The sequence below is a fragment of the Trichosurus vulpecula genome, chromosome 2 (assembly GCF_011100635.1).
Source record: "Trichosurus vulpecula isolate mTriVul1 chromosome 2, mTriVul1.pri, whole genome shotgun sequence".
Lineage (NCBI taxonomy): Eukaryota > Metazoa > Chordata > Mammalia > Diprotodontia > Phalangeridae > Trichosurus > Trichosurus vulpecula.
This window is the reverse complement of record NC_050574.1, coordinates 333183400-333201886: the sequence shown is the minus strand read 5'-3', so window position 1 is coordinate 333201886 and position 18487 is coordinate 333183400.

The window sequence follows — 18487 nt, the reverse complement described above, 5'->3', positions numbered from 1 at the left end:
TCCTCCTTTCCAAAACTAAAATCATTTTCCAGTTTCTATTCCCCTCCTAGCTTCAGTGACTGCCAATTAGCTGCTAAATCAAACACTCCTAACCCAAAACCTTCAGAGCCCACACCATCTCTCCCATCTGTCTTGGCACCAGCCCATTCCACCCAGCCTGCCACCTCCATATGTGAAGGTGAGCATGATAATTTATCTCATGGGGGCTTATTCCTTGCTCTGCAGCTGATGTGGAGAGGAAGAGGGGCTTCTTTAGCACCATGTTGAGTTGGGGGAAATGGTCCTTTCTGTCATTGTCATAAGACAGTATTAGAGCTTGAAGGATTCTTTAGGGAGGCGGCATGTAACAAGAGGAAAGATTATGTGATCTGGACCCATAAGACCCTGGCTTCAAAAGCTTGCTGTGCTAACTTAGCACCTGTGTGATCTTGGGCAAGTCATTTTCACCTTTGTGGGCCCCAGATCCTTCTTCTTAATGAGATTAAATTAGAAGTCTAAGGCCATTGCCAAGTATATTTCTATGACCTAGGCCAGTGGTGTGTCAAACTCAAATAGAAGTGGGGCACTTACACCACACTTAAAGATCCCTGCCGGTCACCTATTGACTTAGAAAGCCATATGTTTAACATTTTCTATGTTCTATTTTATTAAATATTCTCCAAATACATTTTAATCTTGGTTGGCAGCACTCGGGAATGTTGCCCTAAGTGACACGTTTGACACATCTAATTTACGTATTTGCCCAAGGTCACACAATTTTCACTGGCAACTGGAAGAATACCACCTAAGAGCACTTTCAGTGGTATCCAAAACCAAGAATTCCGTGGCTGGGACTTTTCCTAGAAATTTTATGAGCAGTGCCTCGTCTCCTTCCCTCCTCCCTGCTTAAGTTTGCATGATGTTTGAAGACATCACAAGCGACCTTAGAGGCCATTGAGTCCAACCCTTGTAGTTTACAGGTGAGTAAACTGAGGCCCAGAGTGCAAACATCTTGCCCAAGGTCACACTGGTGATAAGCAGTGGAGCCAGGATTTGAACCAGCCGGTCAACAAGCATTTACTAAGTGCTTCCTTTGGTCCAGGCCATGTGCTAAGAGCTGGAGATCCAAAGAAAGGCACAAAATAGTCCCTGCTCTCAAGGAAGTCCTGCGACTCCAAATCCAGAGCTCTTTCCATTACACAAAACTCAACTCCCCCATCCTGCAGCAATGTTGACTGGTGATCTTGAGTGTAGATTTACTATTATGTAGCAATTGAGAAGCTCAGGAAGGACATCTGACAGTAACAGGGCTGGGAGCTAAGCTAAGGCTTGCACCTGTGCTCCACCCCTAGATTCATAAAACTTCAGAACCAAAGGTTAGAGATTATCTTTGCCAATTCCGTTACTTGACAGAAGAGGAAAGTAGGTCTGGAGAAGGTAAAAGACTTGTGCAAGGTCACACTGAGTTCTGGGGGGTATGGGGCTAAAGCATGAGTTTTCTGACTCAATTCCAGTGCTCTTTATTCCCCACCCCCACCCCATACACCATAGCTAGTTATGCCTCTGAAAACAGTTCTAGTTTTCCTTCTCATGGAGGACAAGAAAAGTTAGAATAAAGAAATCTGTAAACAATTTACACATTTCATTTAAACCAATATGTATTTTTATTTACTATTATGTCATTTTCCCTTCCACCACAGCAGAGTGGCTGATGAATACAAATATTTGGATGGAATGAATCACCTTTCCTTTCCTTAACTTACCCATCACCCATAGGAGATCCTGAAAAACCCTTGTGTTTTTATAGAACCTTACAGTTTACAAAACTCTCCAGGTAAAATTTCATTTTATCCTTACAGCAGTTCTGTGAGGCATGCTCTTATACAGAGAGGGAAACTGAGGCTCTGGGATTAATGTGTGAAGTCCCACAGTGATTATGGAAATCCGACAATAAAATTGAGATCTCCTGGTATAGGCCAGGGTTCCATGCTACAGCACTGAATAAGGGGCAAGGCAGCATCTTCGAGATGGTGGAAGAGATAATGGCTGCACCATGATGATGCATATATTAGAACATTCCTCAGTAAAGACTGAAAACACTAAGAAACTTGCAAGAAAGTGACCATATCATCTTAAAGTTCAGAGAATTTTAGATTGTTGGGGTCAGAAGGGTTCTTGGAAGTAATCTACTCTAACATCTTAATTTTACAGATGTGAAATGAAGGCTCAGAGAAGGTCTCCTGGCTCCTAATGCAATGTGCTTTCTACTGCCTTGGAGTCATGATAGATAAGGGAGGAAATGTGGGCATAAAATGATATTGATCTTAGATTTTAGGAGAATAATTTCAGAGAAAAGATAGGATCTCATAGCCTAGGTCTTTAAGAAGGAAACTGGTTCAAGATGAGTGGGAGGCTTGCAAGAATAAGGAAATTTTGATGACATGATCAGGAATGATTCAGTTAAGAGAAGAAAGAAGAAAGAGGAATCTGTGTGGCTGTACAAGGGGCCTATAAATAGCCTAAGATTAAAAGGAGATATATATATATATAGATATAGATATATACACACACACACACACACACACACATATACACACGCATGCACACACACACACACACACACACACACATATATAAAGACCACTATGGGAATGCACAGCAACCCAAATTTACATGGTACTTTCAAGTTTATAAAGCATATTATATACATTATCTCATTATATCCTGACAACAATTTTGTGAGGTAAGTAGTGTGTTATTATAATTCTCATTTTACAGATAAGGAAATAGGCTCAGAGAGATTAAGCGAGTTACCTGAAGTCACACAGCTAGTAATGTGAGAGCTGGAATCTGAACCCAGGGCACCTAATTCTAAGTTCTCTCGTTTCATTAGACCAGGCTGCACAAGGATTTAATGGATTAGTTCAGATATTAAAAGGACAAGAGTTGGAGTCCAGGGCACAAAAACTGATGAATACAAGAATGGTCTGGTCCTGTGTGAATATTGTCAGAGATGTGAAAGCTCAGAATGAATTTCTTGTCATGAAAGTTAAGTATATAAGAAGGGATGGTGGGGACAAGAAAGAAGCAATAAGCCCAAAAGCTTGGGTTGGATAAAATTATGAATAATGTCTGGTGCCAGGACTTGATACATTTTACATATATGTGTGTATATGTCATATATAACATGTACATGCAAATTGTGTATATGCATATTTAGACACAAATACTTTCAGTACAGTACAAACATACACACTTTCAGTATCTTCCACCTTGCCCTATGTCTAGATATAGGTGGATATGTAAATATATCTCTATATAGATAGATCTACATGGATAGATCTATCTATATATAGATATGTGTGTGTCTATATCTAGACATAGGGCATAGGGACCAGCGTGGGAGATACTGAAAGTGGAACCTGTATAAGAAATATATATATATATACATATATATATAAAATATATACACACACACATACATACATACATATATATGTACATTTATGTGTGTGTATATACACATCTCAATAACTTTCAAATTAGAAAAGAGGGAAAATAGGAACTCACGATAAGTGAGGAGATAACCAGAGAACACCTAACTCCTTCAATGAACTCAAGTAACCAAACTCAAATACAGTCTATCCCAGGGGACAAAAAGAATTCCAGATGTGTAGCTGCTGTCCCTTATCTTTGAGGAATCCTAGAGGACAGAATGGGGTACTGCTGGACTGGAGACATTGTCATATTTCCACAAAGGTAAAGAAGATGGATTCTACGAACTATATAACATGTTGAGCTTGACATCCATTCCTGCAAATGTTCTAGGATGGACTACTCGAAGGACCAGAGGCATCAATTGACAAGGAAACGTTTGATAAAAAATAGTTTCTGCTATCTGTGAAAATGCACTTTAAATTCAAGTAATTATAAGTAGATATCATAATTTTACTTGGAAATAAAACTTTTCATCATACTATTAACTGGCACAGCTTGGTCCTCCTAGATATTCTCAAATTCTAGTGTTAAATGAATGGTTTGTGAACTTAGCCAGGACAAGATGTTTTTGTACCTTATACGAGGTTTGAAAATTGTGCCCTTGTGTATTCTGTCAATCATTTGAACCTTTACTATAACATATGCAGCCGATGCCAAATACATGAGCTGCTCCTTAAGTGCTGCACCCCAAGGGACTACCAACCTTGTCTCCCTGCAACCCAGCTCTGAATGTAAGCATTTAGGGAAGCATTCACTCCAGGCCCACATCATGGGTTCACAAAGAACAAAGACTCTTCTGAGGAACCACATTGAGTCTCTTCCATTCCTGAGGATCTGATTCTGTGTTTGTGCTCAGTTCTCACAGCTCCATTTTAGAGGAAGGCAACTAAGATGGTGAGAAGATTCACAACCAATCACATTCCATCAACCTTTTTAGGATGATAGACTGTCAGAGCTGGAAAGGAGACTCACAACCCATAGATGGTCAAACTAGACTTGGACCCAGGTCCCTTAACTCCCAATCCAATGTTCTTTTCACCATTGCTATATTTCAAAAAATTGCTTATTTGAAAATAGCAGGCTTTGGAGAGCCATGAAGATAAATAAAATTGGACTCTTGCTCTCATGGAGCTTACAATCTAGTATGGGAACACAAATGCACAAGTCACTACTAAAGAAAAGATCATGTGTCTGAAAGTTACATAGTGCTATATGTGATCCATATTATAATATTTTATGGTGCAATAATATTCCACTCAATTGTAAATGCCACAGTTTGTCCTACTATTTCCCATTCATTGTACATGAAAAAGTTTTTCCAGATTTTCTCTGTTAGAAATAGAGAAACTATGTATATTTCTATTCAAATAAACATTTTCCCTACCTTTTAATGACATTCATAGGAAATAGTCCTAGCAGTGAAAACATGAGGTATAATCATTTTTCAAAAATATTATATATTCCAAGGTGGCTCACCAAAAACTTTATATCAATTTATCCCAGTAGTCCCAATAGTCTCGACAACAACAGAATAGCATGTCTATTTCCCTACAGTCCCATCAACATTTAACATTTTGGACTTTTTATCTATTCGATGGTTCCCCAAGTAAAGAATTGGTCACCATTTTGACAAAGATTTTGAAAAAGAGGTGTTCTAGAAGGTTTGGGCCAGTTGACCTCTAGGATGCCATTCAAAATTAAGATTTTATTATTCTCTTAATAGAAAGGAAGTTTTATCAAGTTGGTGGCCCACAAAAATTGGCTTATTGACCAGAGTACATCCAGAACTTATCTATTCATTGGTTGTGTTATAGAGTGGTTCTGTTTGCTTCTGCCTCTTAAATGTCCTATTTATCTCTCCCATGGACTTTGAACTTCAGGTTGGATGATTATGTTAAGATAATCACAAATTTGTTTCTTCATACAGTCTCTCTTCACAGTGTTTTTTACCTAAATTCATCATCTCTCAGAGGTCAGTGAGACCTTGTGCCACATCCCTCTGGTATAAAGGAGCCTTGAATTTGGTCCTTTGGGAAGATTAATGGAAGAGCAAGGCAGAGTACCTGCCTTCAGGGAGCTCCGAGTCAAATAGTAGCAGCAAAGACTCTCGTGGGAGTAAAAAGAAAAAAATCACCAAAAAAGGAAGATATGTCATTAGATAGCTCCCCATGCAGAATCAGATGCACATGTATAAGAGCACACTATTTGGCTTCACATGCCCTTCATCCTAGTGAAACTGACCCACTGGTATTCCCCACATGCAACATCATCTCAGCCTCCATGTCCTCCTTATCTCTCTTAGGATCCCTAACTTTCTTCAAGGCTCAATGCAAGTGTCACCTCTTAAGTGAGGTCTTTTCTCATTTCTTCTGTTGTTCCTTCCCCTTCTGAAATAATTTCTTCTTTGTTTCAAGTGTAGGTTGTATTTACTTACCTGTGTATATGTCATATTCCCTTTCAGTAGAATGCAAGCTCTTCGAAGGCAGGATCTGTTTCATTTTTGTCTTTTCTTTTTCATTTTGTCTTCAGTGCTGGCAGAGTGTTCAGTCATTTTCACCTGCGTCCAACTCTTCATGACCCATTTGGTGTTTTCTTGGCAAAGATACTGCAGTGGTTCGCCATTGCCTTCTCCAGCTCATAGGAGCTTGAGAAATGCTTACCGAATTGATTCGCTACCTATTGATAATGGCCTTTTCACAAAAGACAGTGAAGAGAAACATGGACACATTTTCAACCTTCTTCAGGTTTTTTTTTTTCCCACATGCAAGGGGAAGGAGCATTCCTTTGGCCTCTCAGAATCATCACCACCTCTGCAATCCATTATGCCTTTGTGTGCGCCACTGCTAGGTTACTAAAAGGGTAGGTGACACGGATAAAAGGGGCTGTCCAATCTGAGACATTACAGCGTCACTCACAGAGATTTCAACTGTGTATTGTTACTAATTACTGTTTGCCTATCACAGCTTATCTTGTAAAAGCTGTGACTATAAAGTAACGCAGCTAAGTTCATCAAATAACATGTGGACATTGATTTTGTTCATTATATAACTCTGTGATTTCTCTTCTGTCCCACTGAAACACTTTTTTTTTTCAATCACAGGAGTGTAGACTGTTCTCGAAGCAGCTGGTGGTTGAGTGGATAAAGCCCTGGGCTTGGAGTCAGGAAGACCTGAGTTCAAATCCAGACTCAGAAGCTTACTAGCTGTGTGACTCTGGGCAAATCACTTAACCTACTGTTTCCCTCAGTTTCGTCATCTCTAAAATGGAGGTAGCAATAGCAATTACCCCACAGAGTTGTGGTGAGATCAAATGAGATAACATTTGTACAGTGCTCAGCACAGTGCCTGGCACACAGTAGGCACTATATAAATGCTTACTCCCTTCCTTTCCCTGTTTCATTATTATTCTTTTTCTGTACTTTATATGCTCTTATTTGTGTCTTAATTAGAATAATAGAGACCCTGAGTTAGGAGAAACCCGATTTATCCTGTATGTGTGTATGTATGTATGTGTGTATGTGTGCATATATATATACATATATACATATACATATACGCGCACATGTTTATCTTATTTGTACATAGTTGTTTTCATGTTGTCTCCCCCATTCAACTGTGAGCTCCTTAAGAGGGATTGTCTTTTAATTTTCTTTGTATCCCCAGCATTTAGCACAGTGCTAGGCATATAGCCGGTGCTTAATGATTGCTTAGGGACTGAGCACCATCTACAATATACCTGAAAAGTAGTCATCCAGACTCCGTTTAAACTCTGTTCCCTGTAGTGGAGAACACACTACCCACTGAGAGTCAGGCAGCCCATTCCAATGGTGGCCCACTCAAATTCTTGCTTCTCTTGGCCCTGAGCAATCCTGTGGGAGGCCTGACCTTAACAATGGTATCAAGGCACATGAGGAAAAGAAACAAAAAAATAAACAGAATAGAGATTCAAGTCTAGAAGGCTTCAGCAGAGCTCAGCTCAGCTTCCATATTTTATCTAGCAGAATCTAGAGATTCTTATTCACCCTGACTGTAGGGGATTTTAAGATCATCTGATCCTAAAAATATCTTCAGGGTCAACCAGAGGAGAGGGGGAGCAGTTTAGATGATAGAAATCATATGTGTGTGTTGTCTTCCCCTATTAGAATGTGAACTCTTTGACAGTAGAGACTTTTTTTTTTGCTTTTCTGTTGGTATCTTCAATGCTTTGCATAGAGCTTTGTACAAAATAAGTGCTTAATACATGCTTTTCATTCACTCATTCATTCATTCCTCACCTCCACCTTGTAGAATCCCTCTTTTCCTTCAAGTCTCAGCTTAGGCAGCTCCTTCTACACTAAGTCTTTCCTGATCCCCCAGCTGCTAACACCATCTACTTACTAATTACCTTGTATTTATTTTATATTTATTCCATATACACTTATATATGCAAATGTTATCTTCCCTAATAAAACGTAAGCTCCTAGAGAGCAGAGAGATTGGTTATTGTTTGTGTCTATGTCCCCAGAGCCTAGCAAATAACAGGTACTTAATAAATACAAGTGGATGGATTGGCTAATACATGGAGGAAATCACTGTAATGTGGTGGAATAGCAGATTGGATTTCAATAGAGAATCTATGAGTTAATTGATAGGTAGCATTTATATTGTCATCCTGGAATCCTTGGCCCACTTGATCTTCTGTCATTCCTGCCCTGTTTGCCCTCATCCTTCAGTAACCCCGACCATCTGCCTTCTCCACTTTTCTACCCAGGCTGCCAACTAATGCTCGAGAAAGTCAGGGTGAATTTTATCCACTATAAATTCATGCGACTTTACCTTAGCTGGGCTTTCATGGATGCTCAAAGGTTTTGGGGGTTTGAGGTTTTTTTGTTCATTGATACTCATGTCTTTACTGCATTCTCCATAGACACCACTCCAAAACTTCTCTCTATGCCCGTCCTCCTGCCCCTGTCTCCACTACCACCCATCGCTCTAAGCACAGGGGCAAGAGTTAGAGTTGGAGCCATTATAGAAGGACAGTATTCTAGGAAAGAAGAGATAAAGGGAGAGAAAAGAGAATGAGAAACAGACCTTGGACTACGAGGACTTGATCTGAAGTTTGAAAAGTCAAAAGGGCTGTTTCATGAAGAGGAGACTAGAGAGGAATAATGCTTTTCCTTTACTGGAAACCTGCAGTTGTCCAACTTGAGTAACATCAGCTCCCCTCCACTGTACCTCAGACCATATCTCTATTTTCACCTATCTCTGCACCTTCCTTCTGACCATCTTGATAAAATTTAATAAAGGTAAACTGAGGTGATGACTTTGGATCTTGGAAGATTCCTTGAAGCTAAGGATAACCTGTCTACCTCTGCCATTGATTAATCCAATACCCAACTGTTCCTATGATCATTTTTAAAAACATTAGTTCAGTAAGCATTTATTAAGCATCTACTGTATATATTAGATCACTGAGCTAAGTCATAGGAAAGATACGAAGTTTGAGTAACATGGTCCCAGCATTCATGGAGTTTGCAGTCTGATGGAGAAAATAAGACACAAATACGTTACCATAATTCAGCTGGGTCCTAATTAGTATAAATAATAAATCTCTCTGAAGTGGTCACATGTATTCAAATTCATACTATTTGAAGTTATAATTATAAAAGTTAAAAAATGAAATAAAATATGGTAATGACTTCCAGCCCAAGGGAGAGTGGCCAAATTTCCTTATCTATCCTAACACAGTTCTTGCCAGGTTCAATTTCATTCCAACGGTCTTTAAGCATTTAGTCTAAGGCCTATGAATGATTGGTTGGGACATGTTCTAGTTAAGGTGCCAAGGTTAAAATGGGGTAAGGTGGTTTTGACCCCACCCTTGCACAAAATTTATCAATAGTTTGTTGTTGTTGTTGTTGTTTTAATCTCCAAAATTCTAGGGTGCATGTCAGGCTACATCTGGTTTTCTCCTTCATTATAAAATATTTCAAGACAAGATAGTTACATACCCCTGCGAATGCCATCATTTCTACCCTACCAACCAGTTTCCCTTTGTAGATAGGAGTCAGATAATCCACAATCATAGCTCTCTTCTTTCATTTTTCTTTCTTTTGAAAGATAGTTGAAATAAATTATCATTAAGGCAAGCCAAGAAAGAGAGAAAATTGGGAGCTCCAGCAGGTGTTTGGATAAATGAAATCTCCTATCACTAGGATATCATGTTTCCGTGCTAATATGATTTGTTTCTTGAACTTATCTATTTCTTCATTCTGTCCAGGTGGTCTCTAGTATTCTCCAGTGGCAATATCATTTTTATTTGCACTGCCATTAATCTCCACTTAAATACCATCCATCACGATTTCCCCATCTCTGGCCTGTTCATTTCCTGACGTGTTTTCTGAATATATAATCCCTCCCTTGTCCTCCTGTCCCCCAAAACCCTATTTTATTTCTTTAAATTTAGGCTTACCCTTCCAGAGTCATATTCCACTCATGAATCCCATACTATCAAATCTCAGTGATTCCTGTAAAGTCATGTTTACCCCCTTGTATTAGCATGTCTAATTCACTTTATTACCTATATTTTAAAATTTATATAGATATCAAAATATGTACCTATCTAATGGACTTTTTACATTGTTTTATTATTTATTTGTTTATTTGTTTTTAATTTTCAACATTGATTTCCACAAGATTTTGAGTTACAAATTTTCTCCCCATTTCTACCCTCCCCCACACACCAAGATGGCATATATTCTGATTGCCCCTTTCCCCAGTCTTGCCCTCCCTTCTGTCACCCCACTCCCTGCCCCATCCCTTTTCTCCTTACTTTCTTGTAGGGTAAGATAGATTTCTATACCCCACTGCCTGTATATCTTATTTCCCAGTTGCATGTAAAAACAACTTTCTTTTGAGCATTTGTTTTTAGAACTTTGAGTTTCAAACCCTCTCCCTTCTTCCCTCCCTACCTACCCTCCTTGAGAAGGCAAGCAATTCAACATAGGCCACACATGTATCATTATGCAAAACACTTCCATAATACTCATGTTGTGAAAGACTAACTATATTTCCCCCCATCCTATCCTGTCCCCCTTTATTCAATTTTCTCCCTTGACCCTGTCCCTTTTCAAAAGTGTTTTCAAATGCTCTTTTGATTACCTCCTCCCCCAATCTGCCCTCCCTTCTATCATCACCTCTCTCTTATCCCTTTCCCCCCTACTTTCGTGTGGGGTAAGATACCCAACTGAGTGTGTATGTTATTCCCTCCTTAAGTCAAATCTGATGAGAGCAAGATTCACTCATTCCCTTTCACCTGCCCCCTCTTCCCTTCAAATAGAACTGCTGATTCTTGCTACTTTTATGTGAGATAATTTATCCTATTCTATCTTTCCCTTTCTCCTTCTCCCAATATATTCCTCTCTCACCGCCTTAATTGTATTTATTTATTTTTTTGTTTTTAGATATCATCCTTTCATATTCAACTCACCCTGTGCCCTTTGTCTATATGTGTGTGTATGTGTATATGTGTACGTATGTATGTATGTTGCCTTCAACTACCCTAATACTGAGAAAGGTTTCATGAGTTACAAATATCATCTTTCCATGTAGGAATGTAAACAAAACGGTTCAACTTTAGTAAGTCTTATGATTTCTCTTTCCTGTTTACCTTTTCATGCTTCTCTTGATTCTTGTATTTGAAAGTGAAATTTTCTATTCAACTCTGGTCTTTTCACTAAGAAAACTTGAAAGTCCTTTATTTTATTGAAAATCCATATTTTACCCTGGAGTATTATACTCAGTTTTGCTGGGTAGGTGATTCTTGGTTTTAATCCTAGCTCCTTTGACCTCTGGAATATCATATCAGCCCTCGGATCCCTTAATGTAGAAGCTGCTAGATCTTGTTTTATTCTAATCGTGTTTCCACAATACTCAAATTGTTTCTTTCTGGCTGCTTGCAGTATTTTCTCCTTGATCTGGGAGCTCTGGAATTTGGTGACAATATTCCCAGGAGTTTTCTTTTTGGGATCTTTTTCAGGAGGCAATCAGTGGGTTCTTTCCATTTCTATTTTACCCTGTGGCTCTAGAATATCAGGGCAGTTCTCCTTGATAATTTCTTGAAAGATGATATCGAGGCTCCTTTTTTGATCATGGCTTTCAGGTAGTGCAATAATTTTTAAATTATTTCTCCTGGATCTATTCTCCAAGTCAGTGGTTTTTCCAATGAGATATTTCACATTGTCTTCCATTTTTTCATTCTTTTGGTTCTGTTTTATAATTTCTTGATTTCTCATAAAGTCACTAGCTTCCACTTGCTCCAATCTAATTTTTAAGGTAGTATTTTCTTCAGAGGTCTTTTGGACCTCCTTTTCCATTGGGCTAATTCTGCCTTTTAAAGCATTCTTCTCCTCATTGGCTTTTTGGAACTCTTTTGCCATTTGGGTTAGTCTATTTTTTAAGGTGTTATTTTCTTCAGTATTTTTTTGGTTCTCCTTTAGCAAGTCACTGACTTGTTTTTCATTATTTTCTTGCATCACTCTCATTTCTGTTCCCCATTTTTCCTCTACTTCTCTTACTTGCTTTTCCAAATCCTTTTTGAGCTCTTCAATGACCTGAGACCAATTCATATTTTTCTTGGAGGCTTTTGATGTAGGCTTTTTGACTTTGTTGACTGCTTCTGGCTGTATGTTTTGATCTTCTTTGTCACAAAAAAACAGATTCTATAGTCTGAGTCTGAATCTGAGTCCTTTTATGCTACCTGTTTATGTTCCCAGCCAACTATTTGACCCTTAAACTTTTTGTCAGGGTATGACTGCCTTTAATGTGCAGAGTGCTTTGTCCCAAGCTTTAGGAGCCTTGTGCTGCTGTTTTCAGAGCTACTTCTACTCCACAGTCACTGCAAGCGCTGCCACACCAGCACTCCTCCCCCCACCAAGAACCACCAACCAGAACCGAGACCTAGATCCAAGCAGGTCAAAGCAAGAGAACCCTGCCTCTGTGCCAGCAAAGCGCTCCCTGCACTCCTGCTCTGATCCACAGCTTGATTCCTCCTACCAGGTGGGCCTGGGGACAGAAGCAGCCCCTGCACTCCTGCTGCTGCTGCTGTTGCTGCTGCTGCACCACCTCCACCACCCCAGGCCTGGGCTGCAACCATGCACTTCTCTCACCCAGATCCAGCAGTTTTCCCACTGACCGGCTAAGTTGTCTTTGGTGTGGGTTGAGAAGTCTGGTAACTGCTACAGCTCAGTGATTCACGGCCCTAAGGTGTGCCCTGCCCAGTCTCCTCAGTGCCTCATCTGTCCTGATGCAGCCCATGCTGGGCTGTGTTCCGCTCCCAGTACGGCGCGATAGACCCTTCCCAGCGACCATCTAGGCAGTCCTAGACTGGAGACCTGCTTCCCTCTGCTATTTCGTGGGTTCTGTAGGTCTAGAATTTGTGCAGAGCCATTTTTATAGGTGTTTGGAGGGAGACCTTAAGTGAGTCCCTGTTTTCCAGCCACCATCTTGACTCCACCCTATCTAATGGATTTTGTTAGTCTCTCTTCTTGTATTTTATTTCCTGTGAATTTCTGGGGATCTCTGTGGCTGTTTTTCCCATGTTGCAGCTACTTTTTCTGATATCTAGTCTCTTTGGTATCTATTCTTTATGTGTGTGTGTGTGTGTGTACATACACTCATATACATGCACATATATACATATATATATATACATGCAATTTTCCTTTCCCCCTTCCTTTTTAGTTTAAAGCTTTTTTGATTAGTTTTGTAAGACACCAGGCAGATACATTTTTTGCCAGCATCAATTAATTAATTAATTGATTGATTGATTGATTTATCTACCCCATCCCTGGCCAAGAGACCATCATTCCTATATTTTGAGGTATAGTCAAGAAATCCAAACTCCTTTCTCAGAAGCTATTTTATTAACCAGATGTTCACTTCTCAGCTATGGCCTCTTCTTCCAAAGCATTTGCCTTTGATCAGTAATTATCATGAAAAACAGTATTTACACCCTGAAAATTTTCAATTTCTTGCCCAAGACTTTATAATTGTATGAGATGGAAGAGACCTTGAAGGCCATCAAATAATGCATTTTACATTCCTTCTAGTATAACTTCTGCCCATGTGAATTACCAGAAGTAGCTAATAGTCATCACGTTTGAGCAGTCTTGGGAGGATCACTGCCACATCCCAGATCTATGCCCTAAGAAGACAGGAAAACTCTTTATTGTTGCCAAGTTAACAAATAGCTGCTTCAGAACCCCTCAGAAGGGGCTCACCAGTTGCCACTACTTGTTCCTTCTTATTTTGTCCTTTACAAAATCATTTCTCATCGGATGGTAGCTCCTGCATATTTTAGAACCCAAGTCTAACTCTGAGACCTATATACAGCCACTGTTACAATAAGGGACCCATGGGGGCATTCAATTGTTGTTTTGTTTTGTTTTGTTTTGTTAAGTGTTACAGTCACAATTGAGAGGTCAATTGTATGGCCACTAGATCAATACGTGCAAATCGTATGGGAAAGGAATTTGGAGGAGCACCTTCTGCTCCTTCTTTGATTCTGACTTATTGGATAGCAGAGCCCAGCCTTCCAATAGACAGGGTTTCTTGGCATATTCAAGTATACCCAGAGCTCTCTCAGTGCATGTTCTTGGATGCTTCTAGTCATGTGTGATCCAACAGTGAAAGACTTGTCATTTTGAGATGATGGTGCAGTTCTCTTTATTGGCCATCAAGTAGGAAGAGCCAATGACTCAGTAGTCTTTGGAAAAGGGATGACTCTGCCTTTATTCCTCTATCTTCCTTCAACTTTCTATTGAGTATCATGTAACTCGGAGGCAGGTAGAGGAAAGATAACTTGTTCATTTCCCAACCTGTGTTAATATTTTGCCAAGAGCACACAATAGTTAATTAACATATCCTGCCAAAGTAAGCCTGTGATTCAATTTGAGGCTGAAGCTTTTATATTTATTCTTCCATAGTCTTAGGTGAATAAGTATGGATCTCAGGATGGAGATGTCTAGGCCTGGAGGACACCTTGTGAGTTCAGGAGGTTTGGAGGGCTCAGTTCCTTTGGTCAGAACTAACTAGTGGCCCAGCAAGGAGTCCCCAATGATACTCCAGTGCTCCTTAGAGAAACCAACTATCAACAGGAAGATGAATCCAAATCCCTGCCCTGCTTGACAAAAGACTTTGGCTCTAAGGGAGATCCTGCAGTGCCAACGTAAAATATAAAATGCCTAATCAACAGCTAGGTGGTGCAGCGGATAGAACACTGGGCCTGGAATCAAGAAGACTCATTTTCCTGAGTTCACATCCAGTCTCAGACTCTTACTAGCTGTGTAACCCTGGGAAAGTCACTGAACTCTCTTTGCCTCAGTTTCCTCATCTGTAAAGTGAGCCAGAGAAAGAAATAGTAAACCACTCTGGTCTCTTTGCCAGGAAAAACCCAAAAGGGGTCACAAAGAGTCAGACACAACTGAAAATGACTGACAACATATCAACAGTCCTGCAAATTGTCTCAGGTTTAGATGATTTTAATTATCAATCTCCCTGCAGCATATAGTAATAATTAGTACTGCCACTTCTTTAGATTGCTTATCTTGTCAATAGAAAGATTCTTAATCTTTTGTGTTTTAGCATTACTCTTGTGTGGAACAAATAAATACTAGTCCCTTACTCATATTGTACATTGAGCGTCTTTCTACTCTGCCCTTTAGGGATACCTTGTAAATGAGCTGAGATCTAAGTTCTAGCCTTGGGGGCTGCTGTACCCCCAGATTCCTTGTCCCTCTATCTCCCCAGATGTGGTTACTCCTTCAAAGTTATAAAAACCCCATGGTGTCTTGAGCCATATGAGTGGGTGAAAAGGATTTTATGATCTGAAGTGTCCTTCTACCTTCCTGACATCATCATCTGACCTGCCAATGCACCCTAAAAATCTCTGGGCCTATCCATCATTAGCCTTTCTGCTGCACTTATCATTCAAAACATCAGCAACCATACCAAAAAAAAGAATTATAACACATAGGTTCTTTAAAAAAACCTATTGACTACATCTATGGACTCCTTAAGTGTAACAAAGTGCACTGGAACACTGTTGTTGTTCATCCTTCAATTTCAGAGGACTGTGATGTCTTGACTTGCAAGTGAATTGGATTGAAGTGACGCAGAGTTGCACAAAGTTGTCAGTCTTACTCTTTCTTCCAGAGTCATCGAAGTCTGGTGGCAACACAAAACTCGAAACAACTGGTGATGGCCTGGGAAACACCTTAGCATCTTTGATGTCTGACCAAACCCTAGGCACCACACAGTGCCTGCTTCAGCCTCCTTCGTGACTGTTGGAACAAATTGCCCCCTTCTGCCCATTCCACCAAGGGAAGTTCTCACATACTTGGGGTAGACATCCCCTTTGCTGTATTGACAGCTTTCCAAAGAGTACATGCCCATACGTGCATACCCACCTATATATCTTAAGTACGTAATACTCTTGGGGGAGTTGAAGGTGAGTGTGCTCTTTTTTCTTTTCTTTCTTTTTTTGGGTAATCAGAAACCTAAATAAGAGTTAGCCAGCTGCCTCATCACCCAGCACTGAGGCCACATTATTTAGATACTTCTTTGGGGCTGTGATCTCATCAGTGTGGACACCACGCCCCCTCCCCATTAAGGCATATTGCAACCCTTGTCTCATCCCATGGTAATTCTTATCCACCAACCCTCCCCAGAGGAGCCACCGAGCGTTCTCGAAGCCACCTTCTGATTCTTCTAACGTCTCCAGGATTCCAGTATAATGCTCAAGCTAGCTCTCTGTTGTCTCACTACATGCTTGGTCACCTCCTTTTCTAGCCATCTATCAGATCATAGGAAGTAGAGCTGAACGGAAACATAGCAGTCATCTAGTCCAATAGCCTTTGTCTTGTCTTCTCTCCCATATCTCGCTATACCTTGATTTTCCCAACTTACAGGGTTGATCAACTAGGTGGCAAAGTAGCTTGAGAGCAGGATTTGGAATCTGCAAGATCTGAGGTCAAATTCCAACTTGTACACTTACTAGATGTGTGACCCTGGGCAAGTCACAACTTCTGTTTGCCTCAGTTTCCTCATCTGTCAGATGAGGCTACTGTTAGCACCTACCTCCCAGGGTTGTTGTAAGGATAAAAAGAGACGCTATGTGCAAAGTGCTTTGCGAACCTTAAAGCGCTATGTAATTGCTAACAATAATAATGAGGAAGCTGAGTGGCACAGTGGATATAGCACTGGGCCTTTAGTCAGGAGTCCTGAGCTCATATCTGGGCTCAAATACGTACAGGCTGTATGACCCTGGGCAAGTCATTTAAGCTGTGTTTGCCTCAACTATAAAATGAGGGTAATAATTCTAGCACTTATCTCACAGGGTTATTGTGAGCATCAAATAAACTATTTATAAAGCTCTTAGCATAGTGCCTGGCACATAGTAGGTGCTATATGAATGCTTATTTCCTTCCTATCTTCCTTTCTAATCATCATCATCAACCACTGCTCAAAAACCTACACTGATTCCCAATTCCATACCAAATAACAATTCTGACTTCTTAGCCTGGCATTCAAAGCCCCCCACAGTCTGGCTCCAACCTATGCTTTTTAGCAGAACACATATTAGAATTCTCATGAAAGACCTACTAGAAACCATAATAAGGATCCTCTGTGGCATATGGTTCCAGGTAGATATATAAGAATAGTCGAAAGGATTGGCAAAATGGCCTCATGAAAATGCAGGACTTTTCAGAAGCCTCCATTGTTTCCCTTGAAAGGAACAGCTCCTGGAGTCCTTACTCTGCTCCCCCTGACATAGCACAAAGTCTTCTTGTATGAACTGACATGTTCAGAACCAAGCTTTACAAGAATGAACCAATATCTTTCCTAAATAGGTCCAGAAAAACTATGCAAGGTCAGTCAGTAATCCCCAGACCAAATCTTGGCAGAACACAGTCTACAGTAGGTCCCTACAGATGTTCTGCCTGCCTCAGCTTTAACAGTAAATTAGGTTGGTCCTTGAAAAAGATACAAAAGGTCTCAATAACTTTTTTCATACAGGTATATAACTTATGTATGCAGAAAAGAAATGAGTATCTGCAAGGCCAGACGGAAACAGAGAGAGATGTATAGGAATAGAGAGCATTACTATGTAATCCAACCGTGGGGAATTGGGGAGTGCCAGTCATAACAATGTCTTTTGCACTTTGAAAAATACGCATAAACTCAATAGCAGAGGCTGGTTTTTCTTCTCTCACTTACGCTTCTTGTTTGAGAAAGGAAGGTGACAAAAATCACGTATACACATATGTATATATATTTATATGTGTATGATATATGTGTGCGTGTGTATGTGTTTTCTTTTTCTCTGGCTTGGTCAGGAATTCAGGGAACTCATCTTTCCCTATTTTTCTGAGGGTTGCGAGCTTCAGAGACTCTCTTTCTAACCAGATGTTACAACACACCCCTGAAAAAGGAACCGTTGTTATGTCGGCTCCTCCAGGGGCATTTGCTGAAGCGGCAGCCTTTGCTGGCATCCCCAGCCTTTTCTCTATATGTATATGTGTATTCTCCCTCTCATTTGCCTTACTTAGTCTAACTCCTTCCCCTTCTGGGTACGCCTTTTGTGGCTACCAGGGGAGTATGAGATTTGCTTTTTTTTCTTTGTTTTTGTTAGTCTGAACTTTTGATTTCATTGGTATAAGAATTTCCCTTAATCAACATAGACCTGAAACAGTTCTGCAACCTCATTTTAGAGGCTTGCCTGGGAGACTAAGAGACTAAAGAACTCACCCAGGGTCACACAGCCATTATCTGCCAGCAATGGGACTTGAGCTCAGCTCATTTTGACCTCGAGGTCGGCTCTCTATACACAGTGCAACCACCATGAATTAATATTAGAAATTGTTAAAAAAAAAAGTTCCTCTTGCAAAATAATTATCTAATTAAGCAAATGCCTCCCACAAGAACTTAGATTTCCAACTTATTTATTTACGGAGGCAACTGGGGATAAGTGACTT